Here is a 17,488-nt window from a genome sequence, read left to right on the forward strand (position 1 = left end):
AGCACAAACTTAATATAGATAAGTAAATTAGAAAAAAAAAATTGTGACAAGAATGAATATTGCAAAAGCAGCAGCCTCATCTCTACAAAAGCCCCAGAAAAATAGTTTTAGCCAACCAATATTAAGCCCGATTTTGAATACCCATAACTATACCAAATGATGCAAACAAACATGAGATTCGAAGCTTGTTTTGATTTCATTAAAAGCATCTACAATTTGTAGGAAACAGGGTTCTAAGTTGAAAGTTATGCAAGATACAAAATAGAGCCCTGAAACTGGAAACCCAATATTTGCTGCTGTCTGGCAGCTTCATGACTCAAGTTTGTACACGGTTTTGACATATCAAAACTCAATGGAATTATGTGAAATCATATAGTCTTTGATCATGGACATGTCTAGTTTCAAAACACATGATAATGGATCAAAATGAATGCATAAGGACATACAAATCAAGAGCCAAAGTAGGCTATTTGAAACATAGTTTTTCTTCGCAGAAAACATAAATTCCCTGCAACTTAGAGCCCAAACTCTTGTAATTATAACTTCAGAATACTTCCATACAATCCCAAAATCATGTCTATAACTTTGATTTCAATTATACTCACAAAAAAAGGTTGTACCCAGTGCACAAGGCTCCCGCTTTATGCAGGGTCTGAGAGAGGTGAATGTTGGCTAGCCTTACCCCCATTTATGGAGAGGTTGCTCCCAAGTCTCGAACTCGAGACCTACCGCTCATGGGCGAAGACACTTGTCATCGCACCAAGTGCGACCTTTTTAGAAATGAATAACAATTACTAAAACAAAATTATGATTTACCTAATTCAGATTACAGAGCAATCAGAGAATCATATTCCCATATGAAATCTAAATCATATTCCCATATGAAATCTAACTTCACAGTAAGACAATGAGAGCCCAAAAACCATTAACAAGTAACAATCAAGTTTTACCCAATTCAGATTACAGGGGATACTAATTAACTTCATTGTGGATGGATCATAGACTGCAGTAGAACAATGAAAACCCACATCCATAACCAAGTAAAAATGTGAAATTGTGATGTGGGTAATTCTGATTTCATGATCAGCATCAAAGAAAAATATGAAATTGGAGGGAGAAAGAGTGAGGGAATGGTAACCTACTGAGTGAAACCGTACTTTTGTTATGATTCACTTTGCCTCTTCAAATGCAGTCTTCTATACTTTCTTCGACCTCTCTAAAAAACCGAGTATAGTTTTCTCTCCTCGTTATCCTTCCTTCTACCTCTTTTTCTTTCCTTTTGTTTTCCCCTATTCTCTTCTCCACCTTCTTCAGGCCGCCTCCTTTTTCCACCCTTTCCATAAACGACTCCGTATAACACAAAGAAAAGTATTGAGTTTTACAAACTTGGGCCGTCTGCGAGAAATATTTTTCTCACTGAACACTTATGCGACCAAAATACAACATTTCTCGCTGTAGGTGTGAATAAAAGGCGCCCTATTTGAAACTTTTGGGAAATTATAGTGGGAATGCTACAACAAGAATCCATTTTCCTTGCTGTAGGTGTGACTCCAAGTGTTTGCTGAATCTATCGTTTTGAAGGAATACACATTCTACAAAACTAGTTTCAACGATCAAACCGTCAAACATATTTGTATATGCTCCAAGATTGCATACGTAAAAAATTACAAAAAACTGATATTCATATATTAGGTAACGGGATGAAACCTTTCGACGGTTATAAACGAAACCTCATGATTTAACGGTAATTTTAACTATGATTTTGATGATTTTTTACAAATACACTCCTCGACCATATAAGAATACGATGAACAAATTTGATCTTCAATTTAAAATATTTGCACTAATGGATACCACAAAATATTATGTTTTACTTCATGGAAGTATAAAATAAACTCCAAGTGTTTGTTGAATCTATCGTTTTGATGGAATACACATTCTACAAAACTAATTTCAACGATCCAACCGTCAAACTTGTTTGTATATGCTCCAAGATCACATACATAAAAAATCGCAAAAAAATGACATTTAGATATTAGGTAACGGGACGAAACCTTTCGACGGTTATAAAAGAAAACTCACGATTTAATGGTTATTTTAAGTCCGATTTTGATGATTTTTTACAAACACACTCCTCAACCATATAAGAATACTATGAACAAATTTGATCTTCAATTTAAAATATTTGCATTGATGGATACTACAAAATATTATGTTCTATTTAATGGAAGTATAAAATAAACTCCAAGTGTTTGTTGAATCTATCGTTTTGACGGAATACACATTCTACAAAACTAGTTTCAACGACCCAACCGTCAAACTTGTTTGCATATGCTCCAAGATCGCATATGTAAAAAATGGCAAAAAACTGACATTCAGATATTAGGTAACGGGACGAAACCTTTTGACGGTTATAAATGAAAACTCACGATTTAATGGTTATTTTAACTCCGATTTTGATGAGTTTTTACAAACACACTCCTCAACCCTATAAGAGTACGATGAACGCATTCGATCATCCTTATAACACTGTATTGTTCTTATAACACTTAGAAAGATATTAAGTTTCACAAACTTGGGCCGTTTGTGAGAAATATTTTTCTCGTTGAACACTTATGCAACCCAAATGTAAAATTTCTCGCTATAAGTGTGAATAAAATGCGCCCTATTTGAAACTTTTGGAAAATTATATGGGAATGCTACAGCGAGAACCCATTTTTCTCGCTAAAAATTTATTCAGTGAGAAAAACAATAATTTCCTCGCTAATATTTTGGCGGGAAGGGAATATAATTCCCTCTAAACCTAGAGCGAAAAGAACAATTTTTCCTCGCTAGCATTATGTACAACAACAAAAATATTTTCTCGCCGAAATTATTTTTTCCTCGCTGTTTCTTAGAGATGTAAGAAGACCAAATGAGCTCACTTTTTGTGAGAACTCAAAATTTTCGTCGCCAAAAGAAACTCTACAGCGTGAAAGATAATATTCTCGTTGAAACGTTTCTCGCTAAAGGACCAATTTGTTGTAGTGTATGGTATTGAATGTGATATAATAATTGCCAGAGAGAATAATACAGGGGCAAAGATTGTAATTTTGTAAAATATGCGTGGTATACTTATCATTTAAAAATTTCATTAAAAGGGTGTTGTTCACTATGCTTTAAGAAGCATGGTAGATGTTGTTTCTGCTTTTCTATTGTCATTGACAACAATTTTTTTTGTTTTACCAAACTCATTTGGTGTTCCAAAATTTTTTATAAACTATTTTTTATTAAGAAGCACCATAATCCCAAACCAGCTCTGAAAGACCACTACAACAATCAAATCTAATGCAGTGGATGTGCATGGATGGCTAATTTACAAGTCCCTTTCTCCTAGACCCTTGGTTCGAGATAATTGTAGTTATTCACCGTTCAATCTTAACCCAACAGTATAATAGAAGGTATAACAATAAAATTTAAATAATTTTCTATTGTTGCGTTAAAATCAAACGGTGAATGACTATAGAGTTTTAAGACTATAAGGTCCACTAGAACAGTACTAAGCTAACGTGTGTAAGAAGTTGGCGTGGACTCATAACAATAGGCGGCATACAAAATTGCCTGGCATGTGCTAGCTGTAGCAAAGGGAAGTGTAGGACCGTGAGAGTCAGTTTCGCGCTTGGGCTGGACAATGTTTAGCCTTCCAGGCAACTCTAAGAGGGCTTGGATGTGAATGAATTAGGGCGTCGCACACAAGGCAAGGTTGTTAGTTCGAGGCAATTCGGGTAGGAAATATGTTACCATCTTGCTCGAAGTCTTCTTCTTGCACAGAGAGAAGTAACAGGAAAAGGTAACTAACAATATTTCAGCCACGACTTCCTCCGTTTACAATCTCACTATTTATACATGTTGTACTAATTTCTAACTAACTAACCCTCCTTTCACCCAATTCCCAACTAATTCCCATTAATTCTCAACTAATCTTGCCACCAGTCCGAGACTCCTAACAATACCCCCCTTGAAACCAAGCTTACATTTCACAATTCCAAAAGAAAAAATTTAGCAAGGAATTCAAAGATGAACTATTTCTGGAAACTTTAATTTCAACTCATGATAATTCTCCCAAGTTGCATAATCCTTTGAGTGGTTCTGCCATTGGACCAATGCTTCTGTCGTTGCAGTATTGCCCTTCTTCACCATTCGCCTAGCTAGGATGACAACATGTACCTGTTGTAATATGCAGTGTCTATGAGAACAGGTAAAGCAATTGTGGTTTGCACTTTTTCTCCCAAATGCTTATTCAAGCATGATACATGGAATACAGGGTGTAACTTAGAATGATTTGGGAGTTGGATCTTGTAAGCCACATTGCCCTCCTTGGCTAGTATTGGAAATGGCCCATAAAAACGAGGTTGCAACTTGTGGAAAGGGTGTGTAGCCAGTGATTTATGTTGGTAAGGTACTAATGTGAGATAAACCCAATCTCCTACCTTAAAGACTCTCTCAGTTCTCTTCTTATTTGCCTGAACTTTCATCCTCCCTTAAGCTGCTGCCAAGTTATTCTTATGTAAAGATAGGTTACTGTCCCTCTCCTTCAATGATTGTTCGACTGAGTCCACTTTGGTTGTGCCTGACTCATAAGCAGGTACAAGAGGAGGAACATACCCATACACTGCCTCAAATGGCGTCATGTTAATGGCCGAATGGAAGTTGGTGTTGTAACTCTACTCAGCCCAAGATAGCCATAACACCCATTTTTTGTTGTTGTAATGTGTAGAAACATCGTAAGTAGGTTTCTAGGCACCTATTAAGAACCTCAGTTTGCCCATCCGTTTGTGGGTGATACCCTAAACTGAAACAAAGCTCAGAACCTTGCAACTTGAAAAATTCTTTCCAAAACTTGCTCATGAACACCGTGTCTCGATCACTCACTATAGACTGTGGCATCCCATGCAACTTGAATATGTTGTCAACAAAGTGTTAAGCCACTGTGGAAGCTGTATAAGGATGACTCAATGTAGTAAAATGAGCATATTTCGATAGCCTGTCCACCACTACCCAAATCACCATTTTACCCTTGCAAGGGGGAAGATTTGTGATGAAATCCATCGAAATATCAGACCATACCTTTCCTGGAATTGGTAATGGTTGCAAGAGACCAGGGGGTGACAAGTTCTCATACTTTTGCTGTTGACAAATGGCACAGCTTGCCACTTTACTCTTGATGTCTTTCTTCATCCCTTCCCAATAGAACGCTCGAGAAATCCTTTTGTAAGTCTTTACAAATCCTTCATGACCAGCTGTAGGCCTTGCATGTAACTCCATAAGGACCTTATCCCTCCAAGGACTAAGTGGACTAAAAACAATTCGACACTTGTACTTTAAGAACCCATTGTCAATGTGGAATCTCAACATACTAATTAGAGCACCTACACCTTGAGATTGTAAGATTTGCTGTGATTTGGCCATAATCCAGGTGTCATTCTCCATTATGCCGTTGTAGTTCATCTAACCAAGAAGAGTAAGGATACGAAATAGCACAGATGGAACCCGTGGCCTGCAAGCTATCAAATTCAGGAGTTACCCTTGATAATGCATCTGCAACTTGATTATCATAGCCTTTTTAATATTGCATTTCATAATAAAACCCTACTGACTTGGTGACCCATTTCTGTTGAAAAGGGGTATGGGCCCTACTTTCCAAGAAGTACTTCAAACTGTGGTGATCAATTTGAATAATGAAATGATTTCCCATCAAGTATGACTGCCATTTCTCTACTGCATGTATGATTGCCAACATCTCCCTTTCATAAGCTAAGAGAGCTTGGTTCCTTAGGTAAAGGGCTTTACTGGTAAATGCTATTGGTTTTCCTCCTTGTTGTAACACTACTCCAATATCGTACCCAGATGCATCACTTTCGATTACAAAGGGTTTGGTAAAATCTGGTAGAGCCAAAACTTGTGGTGAAAGCATTGCTTGTTTGAGATTATTAAAGGCTGCAGTAGCCTCACTTGACCATTTGAATCCATCATTCTTCGTGAAGGCAGTAAGGGGGCTCACTATTTTCCAAACTGAGGTATGAACTTTCGATAGTAGCCTGTCAATCCAAGGAATCCCCCTAGTACTTTGTCCGATATAGGTGTAGGCCACCGAGCTATTGCTTCTAGCTTCGTGGGATCTGCAGATACACCATACTTGGACACTATATGCCCTAAGTATTCCACTTGATCTTTGCCAAATGCACATTTCGACATTTTCACAAATAAAGAATGTTGTTGCAGTGTCTCTAGAACCACTCTCAAATGCTGCAAATGTGAAGACCATGAGGTGCTATAGACTAAAATATCATCAAAGAATACTAGAATGAATTTCCTTAGGTAGGGTCGAAATATGTCATTCGTGAGACATTGGAAGGTGGTTGGAGCATTTGTAAGACAAAAGGGGATGACCAAAAATTCATAATGGCCATCATGTGTTCTAAAGGCTGTTTTCTCCACATCTTGAGGGTGCATTCTTATTTGGTGATAACCTGCCCTTAAATCTAACTTCGAGAAAAATTGTGCACCAAATAACTCATCAAGCAGTTCATCAATAAGAGGAATAGGGAACTTATCTTTGACTGTGATATTATTAAGCCCTCTATAATCCATGCACATCCTCCATGTCCCCTTATTCTTTCGAACTAGGATCACATGAGAAGAATAAGGGCTGTTACTTACCCTTATGAACCCAACTGCTAAAAGCTCCCTCACACACTTTTCAATTTCAGTTTTCTGCACAGGACCATACCTATAGGGCCTGCTATTTGGTGGAACGATGCTCTCTACCAAAGGAATTCTGTGGTCTTGACTTCGATGAGGAGGAAGAGCACTTGATGTTAGAAATATGCCTTCAAACTTGGCCAACAATTCATTCAATTCCAGCTGTTGCTGATCTGTGAGATTCTCATAAATAAAGTTGGCAGTATGTGATGCCATGTGCTACACATTGGGTTCAATTTCCAATTGATAAAGTACTGCACCTACGGTGGTTTCTTATTGTAACAATTTCTACATTTGTAAAGCTGAGATATCCTCAAAACTGTTACTAGCATTAGCATTACTTGTGATGCAAAATGTTCTAGAATCCCTGGAAAATTGCATGGACAACTTATCAAAGTCCCAAAGAATAGGACCAAGTGTTCGCAGCCATTAGATCCCTAATACAATGTCACACCCCCCCAAAGGAATAGCATACAAATCTGTAATGAACTGGAAGTCCTGAATCTTAACAGAAGCATGAGCTAAAGTGCCTTTAGTAGCTACATTCCCTCTATTGGAAAGATTCACATTAAACAAGTGCTTAGTATCCAAATGTTTTTGTAGCCTTTTTACCAATCCCACATCCACAAAGTTATGGGAACTACCAGAATCAATAAGTATAGTGGCTGGACAATTCTTTATTGAACCACAGACTTTCATAGTATTGATGGAAGGGGGCTGGAGTACCAAATAAGGCACATGCATTTATTTCAGGTTCTTCAGCTTCGAACTTTTCATTCTCATCACATATAGTATCTTACACATCAATTAACAACAATTGCTTCTTCTCACAAGTATGACCCCTAACATATTTCTCCTTACAATGAAAACAAAACCATTTCTTCGACAATTCTGTACTTCCTTAGGTGTCATCCTCCTAATAATACTAGGTTTCATCCGAGTCTCAGATGGTGCATTAGAATTGATAGATTGCAGTGGATATCGAAAATTGGGTTGAATTGAAGGGGTTTTAGAAAGAGTTTTCACCTTAAGATTTGCAATCTTAGCATCCTGTTGGATATATGTCAACAATCTGTGATAATTTTATATATGCTAATAAATAATAAATACGAATAAATATTGAACAGAGTATGAATAACAAAATAATTTAAAACAGAAAGATTGAAGATTGAGGCTTGCGTACAGCAATGTCCTTGAAACAGAAATTCATCCCTACTCAGTGCTTGTAGTTCTACGGACGTCTGCTTCATCAGGATTCAACGATCAAGTTAGAATTCCAACACCGGAAAACTTAACTTCTGGCGAACTTCTGTGTGGTTCTCTTAGAAAGGATGTTTGAGATTGTAGAAGAAGAATATTGATTTTTTGTGTCTTAAATGCCATGCAAATGGATGTATATATAATAGAAGGATGCATGTTCGCAACAGGTATGAGAATGTGATATGTCTGTTGGGAGACATCTTCTCCAGAAGGGTGCTTTGCTCTGTGTTCTTCAGACTTCATCTGAAAAGATGAGCCTGTTGGTAAAAAACAAATAATTAATTAAATTAGAAATTAATTAAATAATTTAATTATTAGAGCCCGAGCCCAAGCCCCAAGGCCCATCTTTTGATAATTAATTATATATTAATTATATATATATTAATTATAATTAATTACCAATTAATTAGTGCACCCCAAAGCCCAACCCCAATGGTGAGTCCAATTTTATTCTCCAGGCCTATTACTCCAATCACTTTCTATAAAGAACAAAGCCTTATAAAGTGATAAAATCTTTTGGGAATGGCCAATGTGGGACAAAGAAATTTCTACTCAAACTATTCAAATTTCCAACACATCCAACTGCTGAGCAAAAGCAGTAGTTACCAGCACATCTCAAGGCCTTAAAATCTTCACATCGTGTTGTAGCTCTGGTTTCAAGCCTCCCACAAAGCATGATTTCCACAGTGCAGGACTGATGTCCCTTGTTCGATTAGCCAGTCGCTGGAATTCTATCACATAGTCCCTCAATGTCTCTGTCTTCTTCAAATTAACCAAACTTTCTACAGAATCATCCAATTCTAAGGACCAAATTCCTGGCATAAGACCCATGTGAAATCATGCCAAATTGAGTAGTTTTCCAAACACCTCACCCATTTGAACCACTGCAGTGCATCTCCTTCCATGTGAAAGGATGCATCTTGACTGTCTAGGATTCTTCGATATTGAAAAAGTCGAAGTAGTGCTCCGCCTTATAAACCAACTCCATTGGATCATCGGACTCATTGAATCTTGGAAAATCCATCTTAAAAATGGAGGTCGAGAGAGATTATTGAAGTTCTGCCACCAATCTTGACGATTGGGGTCAAGGTGCAACCTTTCTTGAATATGGGGATCGTCGTGTGTTGCCTCGGATGATTCGCCCACAATCCCACAATTCAATCGCGTCATGATCGATTGCAGCTGTAGCATCATTGGGTCCTGATTCGTCTTGAGATATGACTGAATCGATCGAAACTCCTCATTCGATTTCTTGAATTCGTCGAACTTTTCTTCCAAGCTTAATACTCTGGACTCCATAGATTTCCTCGTAGCTTGCCGCGTCATGCAACAGAGAAGGATTGAGAGAGCGGAACGACTGGCTCGATACCAATTGTTACGATCTTACACGATGTCTTATTCTTGCACACAGAGAAGTAACAGGAAAAGGTAACTAACAATATTTCATTGACGACTTCCTCCGTTTACAATCTCACTATTTATACATGTTGTACTAATTTCTAACTAACCAACCCTCCTTTCACCCAATTCCCAACTAATTCCCATTAACTCTCAGCTAATCTTTCCATCTGTCCGAGACTCCTAACAAAATATGCTTAAAGAGTTGATCATTTGATACGATCTTCATGGAGGTCTGATGTAATTATTTTATTTGAAGTATTGGTCAGAAGGGTAGATATGTTGTTTTAAATTGGGCCGCAATTCAAGTGTTGGGATAGGAATTTGAAAGTGCCGATCGATCGAATGACCGATCAAGAGAAGCAGAGAAGCAACAATGGAGAGGTCATCCAATGAAAACTGGTTGACCAGTGCCACAGACCGATTGAAGAGGACGAAGGTTACAGGTCTTCAAGCACGAGTTTGGGTGACGGGTCGGTTTAATTACTCGATTGATTGGCATGCGTTTCGTGTTTCGTTGTGAAATTATAAATTTCCTGCTCGAATTCTTATTATAGACTTAAATTCACATACTACATAGGTGAGGCTTTCAATATCTTTATAATGGCCTCATTTTGTTACAGGAAAACGATGAACAACTACCGAAACAAAATATGGACAAAATGGTAATTTTCAATGAATGTGGGTGGTTAATTATTCTTCTTTTATTTTTGAACTTTTTTTATTAAAAAATTCAAAAATAAATCTAAAACAAAAATATAGCTTAATTTTAAATTAAAAAAAAAAAATCAATTGTCACACTCGTACGAATATGGCAGAAGGCTAGTAAATAAGAATTAGATTGGGTTTGGTGTTGCAACACTCTTTAAATTTTCAAGACACTTTCTCTTTGAATTTGTGGTGTGTTATAAAAGTAGTGTGAAGTCCCCTGAAAAAGTAGTATGAATGAAAACTTTGAAATATGATTAAAGTTTACGTTTCACTTGATAACTTTGATTTCCGTTAATGTACTAAAATAACCCATAATGGGTTTGTTAGGTCTTGACTTTGCCTATAAAAGATTGAAGAATAAAGAAAAGAAGAGAGGTGAGAAACATACGAAGGAAATGAAAGAAAAGAGGAAAGGAAAAGAAAAAAGAAAGAAGAGATAGAAAGAAAGGAAAGAAAGTACAAGTTATTTTGTATTCCTATAATGAAAGAAAGTACTATTGCTAGTCCGGGGACGTAGGTACCCTTGCCAAACATCGTACATATTGTGTCCTAGTTACTTTATTCCACTGGACACATATCCTTAACACTTTATTAGCATGTGAAGCTCTGGTGTTAGCGGAAAACACAACGCCATAAATCTCGTGAACCACTACCTATCTCTCACCTCTGTCGATTAGAATCTCAAGATAAGAAAATCCTCTTATTTTATCCTAATACCTTTGTGCGATTATTTTATTAATGCAAGTATGTATCTTGTTGTATGACTGTATAGCATTATTTACAGAAGAAAAAAAGGTACAGATTTGAAATTCGCAGAAAAACCAACAATCGTGTTATGAGCTTTAAAACTCCAACTTCCTGTGCTTAAAGAAAAATCTTTCTTTGATAAAAGTTGCTCTTTATTCTCCCTCCCCTAACATAACAAAATCCCAATAAGATCCAACTATTAATTCATCATAGATAATAAAAATACTACTATATACTCGAAATCTGCATAAAAACAGACATCCATGTTAACGGCTTTTAAAATCCAACTTTCTGGTCTCGAATGCAAAGGTTTTCTTCATTGAAGTTATTCATTACCCTTTTATTCATACCATACTAAAATATGGGTCAAATCCAATAGTTAGAGCTTCCCATAATTCTCAAACACTACCTTGATACATGACCACCGTTAAAAAGGAGAAAGAGAGTATAGTAAGTTAATATTTATTCTTTTCTTATTATTATTAATTTTGTTATTAATGTGATTGGTGCGGTATAATCGTCCATCATATGCTATATATTTTATAATATGAATGGTACAGATTGATCACGCTCACCCTTCCTCTCTCTCTGTAAGATCCCACATCGTCCAGGGGAGTGGATCCTGTAAGCCTTATATGTATATTCCCATCTCTACCTAGCACGAGGCCTTTTGGGAGCTCACTGGCTTGCGGGTTCCATCGGAACTTTGAAGTTAAGCGAGTTTGCACGAGAGCAATCCCATGATGGGTGACCCATTGGGAAGTTCTCGTGTGAGTGCCCAGAAACAAAACCGTGAGGGTGTGGTCGGGGACCAAAGCGGACAATATCATGCTACAGTGGAGTCAAGCCCAGGATGTGGTGGGGGCCCGGGCCGGGATGTGACAATTTGGTATCAGAGCCAATCCCTGGCCGGAAGTGTGCCGACGAGGACGTCGGGCCCCTAAGGGGGGTGGATTGTAAGATCCCACATCACCTAGGGGAGTGGATCTTGTAAACCTTATATGTATATTCCCATCTCTACCTAGCACGAGGCCTTTTGGAAGCTCACTGGCTTCGGGTTCCATCGGAGTTAAGCCTGGGATGTGGTGGGGGCCGGGCCGAGATGTGACAATTTGGTATCAGAGCCAATCCCTGGCCGAAAGTGTGCCAACGAGGACGTCGGGCCCCTAAGGGGGGTGGATTGTAAGATCTCACATCGCCTAGGGGAGTGAATCCTGTAAACCTTATATGTATATTCCCATCTCTACCTAGCACAAGGCCTTTTGGAAGCTCACTGGCTTCGGGTTTCATCGGAACTCCGAAGTTAAGCTAGTTCTCACGAGAGCAATCCCATGATGGGTGACCCATTGGGAAGTTCTCTTGTGAGTTCGCAGAAACAAAACCGTGAGGGAGTGGTCGGGGCCCAAAGCGGACAATATCGTGTTACGGCGGAGTCGAGCCCGGGATGTGGTGGGGGCCTGGGCCGGGATGTGACAGACTCTTTCTCTCTCTATATGTGAATGGTGCTGAATAGTGGTAGGAATTAGCGCCCCTTGCTTTAATTTATTCATTATACTATATTTTTTTTTATGATGAGTAAGTACCAGGATCCAAATTAAGTTCCTTAATCCTCATCATATAAAAAGATTCGACCTGAAGTTTCATCATATGAAAGGATTTTGGACTTGAATTTTCTTGATGCTCATCATGTAAAAGGATTGGAGCTGAAGTTCATTGATCATCATCATGTAAAAATGTTGTACCTAAACTTCATTGATCATCATCATATAAAAAGATTGGATTCGAAGTTCCTTGATCAAAATTAAAACTATGAAGGTTTTTGAATCAATTGAAAGATTAGTTTTTCCTCAATTTGAGATGATGACATGAGCGGCTTAGTTCACAGGCTATTAAAATCGGACAAGAAGTTCCTTGATTCATGTAAATGAAAACCATAAGTTCCTTAATCCACGTACAGATTAAGTATGGGCATGAATTCCAAAAACATGAACCTAAAGGTTCTAATAATGTCGATATCGAGAATAAATTTCGAGTACATATGTATAACATTTTGACCAGAAGTTCAAAATATTAATAATGTTAAGAACTTGAAGTCCTAACTTTTCATGTAGACATGTGTTTATATGACATGAATTAATTATCGCAAGTTTTGTCATACCTCGTTTTCTTCCTTTTTGGGAATAAGAAAGGGAACTTTAATGAAAAGCACCCGGTACTGTTCACTTTAACGAAAAACCACATTTTTACACTAAAAAGTCAATCCTGGTACTATTCACTTTACCCTTTATTTTGTCCTTATCATTAAAACTCAAAGTTTTCAAGCCATTTTCATTAGTTTTCCTTTGTAAATGGTGAGCCTAGCAAAACTCAATTTGATTACCATCGACATCCTAGGCAAGAAATATTTCCATGAATTCATAATGCCCGAGAATTCATGTGGAAGCATATAATATTAGGAAACATCTTTGCTTAAAAGCTCATTGTTTCATATTAACGAAACCAGAAGTTTCCACAGTTTCCTACATCTAACAAGCTTAACTAAAAGTTCCATACATATATAAAACCAGAAGTGAGAGAATTTTTCTATACATACACATGCATACATATGAGTTATAACTACAATAATTAAAAAAAGAGCTTCACAATGGTTGATCTCAGTACTTGGCAGAACTCCAGAAGGAGGAGCCACCAGGTGTCATTGAAGTAAAGTCACGAACCTCTGGTGGTCACTTTCAATCCAACTTTCGGATTCCTGCAGCTGGTCGAACATTCTTTCATATTCGTCGAGTAATTATTTGCAAGTCTGTGCAACTCTCTATTCTTGTGCTTAAGTCCTCAATCTCTTGTCTAATGCTTGCCACCTCAGTGATTAATGATTAAACTTGGCAAGTTCGAATAAGGAGATGTTGGCCCATGTTGGATACAAAAATCACACACTGAGCATTGAAAGCCAAAGAGCCTTGAACAACCAATTCAACAGACCATTTTGAAAGTAATCTTTTATCTTTGGGAGTGAAAAGGTTCTTAACTACTACTGTGGTGGTTATACCATTCTTCATCACAAAATCCCCAACCGTAAGTGGACCGTTAAAGGATAAGAAGGATGAGCACCAAACATTGTCCTGAAGAGGCTTGTGTGAATCTTCCACAACATATGAAAAAAAGGAAATCAAATAAATTGAAATCTCAGAACTACTATATAGGCAATTTTCACATGCAAGCAACTTTCGAAGTATGCATTTTGGATACAATTGACGTCTCAATAAAATGAGAGGTAACATGGCCAATTGTTCAAAAATTGAAGGGAAACACCTCTCCGAATTTCAAAAGCCTGAATTTTCCTGAATAAAGTTCGTTGGTATTTCTCAGACTCCACCTCAACTTGTCAGATATCAAGGACAACTCGACCAAAATATCTCTGACAAGACTAAAACGTGTGAATTTCACTATTCCAACCACAACACTATTGCCGACAAGCGTGGATGACAAGGTCCTAACCTCACCACAATTTGCTACTGAAAAATTTCTATATATATGTCAACCTCTGTCATCCATGGCAAGGCAGACTTCCAAAAATGCCTAACTTCTCTTATTTTCTGAGAATGCATTTTCAACCGAGCATCTCAAAATACTCAATCTTTCTCTTATTTGAGAACTCCAGCCAAATCCCTCAAAATGGCAAACTCATTTCCTCAGCAAAAAAATATTTTTGATCGACAAATTTTACATCAACATCAAATTGTTTTACTGTTTTCTTGAAGAGCAAAAATATCTCATATCATCAGGGTCGAGAGCAAAAGTATCTCAGATCATACTTTCTCCTGTCTTTTCCTTTGCCCTTACCTGTAAGACAAGGAGAAAAAGCGGAATTAGTTGAAACCTGAAATCAAACTTCTGGTTGGGAACTGATTACCTGGAACTATGTCTGATTGCTTACCATGTGTTGGAACCAAATTCGCGCACCATTGTGTGTGGAGGAAGTGATCGAACTCGACTACCTGCAAAATAATAAACAACTGTGAGTAAGCCTAGGACCGAGAGGGTGTGTGTCCCAACCAAAGGCTCTTTGATGGTCAAGTTACTGAACATGTCCTGCCCCGATTCTAGATTAAGTTCTAATTCGGCATTAGGACATGATAGACACCTTCACTATAAAATCTAAAATAATATACTTAAAATGTGAAAACTAAAACGTAAATAAATAAATAAATACATAAAAACTGAACTTATTTATTGACAAACTAATCCGAAACAGAGTTGTACTTGAGTATTCTACATTAATGATACAACTTTGAAACTACTCAAAACAAAGTACGAGTAGTCCTTTATTCAACCAAAAACAAATAAAAGAAAAATGTTTTAAAACAAGCCAAACTCCCTCATTATTTGATATGAACAAACTTCACATCTCAACAAAGTAAACATATAGTTCTCTGGTTCAATACCTGCAAAATTTAGATAGAGTGAGCCTAGATGCTCGGAGGGCCCTATACCTTTATGCAGTATAAGAGCAAATTACTATAATTCCAATCCAAACAAATAAAAAATTGAAGCACCAGAATATTAAGATGTATGGATGCAATGCAAGTTACTGCATTTATTCCCATGAGTTCAAGCAAATAAACTCTTCCCATACCATGCTATCCCAAGTGAGAATTATTTGAAATTTGTCCAAAAATCCAAACCATTACTAAATTTTCCTTTTTGCTAGTCATCTTGCCCCAGTCCTGAATTGCCCTAAATAACTTGTGCATTGTGGTTGACAAGAGAACTTGGTACCTGCCAAGAGTTGGCTCAACTATACAAAAACCTAACCAATAAACAAAACTCCAAATTTCCTTCTCAGTGACAAATAGATTTCCGTTTTCATTTTTCATCTGACAGAGAGAAAATAAATAATTCTGATGGATAACACAAAGCAGTTCGGCAATTAAATAATCTCATAAAATTAAAATTTTACTACTAATTCATAAGGAGCACAACAATAACAGACCCTCTAGTTTAGAACAAAGTCAACTGAATTTCAATATATATATATATATATATATATATGGGATACTTTGGATACGGTCCCTAATCCTTAACATTCTTTAACTAAAACCTTAATGGTTTTCAAAGTTTGATCAAAGTCCCTTGACTTTGTACACCTCATTATATTACTATTAATATTTATATTTTTATAGTTTTGACATTAATTGTTTGATATTTTATGAGATTTATAATCCTATAAATTTAAAGTCCCTCGTTATAATACTATTAGAAACGGTTACAATAAAAAAATTCAAACATTTTGATTGAATAAATTGATAAAAACTATGTAACAATAAGAAATAATAAATGGCAAAAGTGACACACCCCGACCAAAAAATCAAGGCGTGCTGGCCGTCACGTGAGGGTGACGTAACCATGTGCATAGTGCAGAAGCGATAAGGATAAGAAATATATGAATAAATAAAAACTGAAAGCTACTAATGTGCACTTATAAGTAGAAAGTATTAGGAATGAGATACAAGTGTAAATACTCCTAATCAGAGCATAGAAAGTCTAGGTGCAGTCCAGTAGGACAAGTACTAGTTATACAGTATCAGAAGAGGTCCTACGAATAATATATTTTGTCAGAACCGTCGAATCCTCAAATGCCACTAACAGCAAGTCTACCTAAAACCTTGAGGGGCGTAAAACAGAAAACGTGAGTGGGCTAAAATAAAGGTTTTGAGAACACATTTAACTTTCAAATGCTCTAACCCCTCGTTGTAAAACATGTATACTTTTTCCCAGAAATAGAATATAAACATAAATACATATATCTATATATATCAATTCAAATCATGCTACACATATTCATAATCATAAGTATGCCATATCAAGATATAAATATGATAAGTAACTCAGGTGAAAATAAATTCATGGAAAATAACACATTAGCCGGAACCCCTGCAGAAGTCTGTACGGCTGAATTCATAGCTCATTAGTCAATCTAGCTGGAGTCACTACAAATGACCTATACGGCACTACACTGCACATAAGTCGGAACCCCTGTACGACAAGACTGGGTGTAATATAGTTATGCTCAATGCTACGTACTCATGATAGCTATGCGATAAATCGCTAGTCACCTACGAGTCGGAACCACCTATAATGGTCTGTACGAGAAGACTGTGCACCTAAATAAAATCCAATATGAGCATAGGGTGCGGGAGGTGACATCATAAACAGGCCTGTGCCATATCTCTAGCTAAATCATTAACACCGGGGTGCAGGTTTATGAGTAGGGGTGGGTTCGGTTCCATTCGGTTCGGTTTTTGGCCGAAACCGGAAACCAAACCGAAATTACTGTTCGGTTCGGTTCGGTTCGGTTTTTCTTCGGTTTTTTTCGGTTCGGTTTTTTTCGGTTTTGATTTTTTTCGGTTCGGTTTCGGCCCGGTTCGGTTTTTTTCATGAGTTTTTTTTTTTTTTTCTTTTAAATCTGGAGCTTGAAGCCTTGAGCATCATCAGTGAGAAATCATCATGCAAGTTGAACAACAGATAAATCCACATTTAAAAAGAGAAAATATATACATTCCGTGCTTAACTGAGTAGGTTGCTAGATAGGAGAATCCTTGATCCCATTGCAGCAAGCTTGTCAAAATTG

General features: G+C 37.2%; 1 long non-coding RNA gene across 1 annotated transcript in view; it reads left to right on the top strand.

Moving 5' to 3' along the window:
- Positions 1–622: 622 nt before the first annotated feature.
- LOC126633245 (uncharacterized) overlaps positions 623–17,488 on the top strand; it is a 45,806-nt gene continuing 28,940 nt past the window's right edge. Inside the window, exon 1 of the long non-coding RNA XR_007627008.1 lies at positions 623–763. This is a non-coding gene — a long non-coding RNA (uncharacterized LOC126633245). The remainder of the gene's footprint in view (positions 764–17,488) is intronic.

The sequence above is a fragment of the Malus sylvestris genome, chromosome 1, assembly GCF_916048215.2.
Source record: "Malus sylvestris chromosome 1, drMalSylv7.2, whole genome shotgun sequence".
Taxonomy (NCBI): Eukaryota; Viridiplantae; Streptophyta; class Magnoliopsida; order Rosales; family Rosaceae; genus Malus; species Malus sylvestris.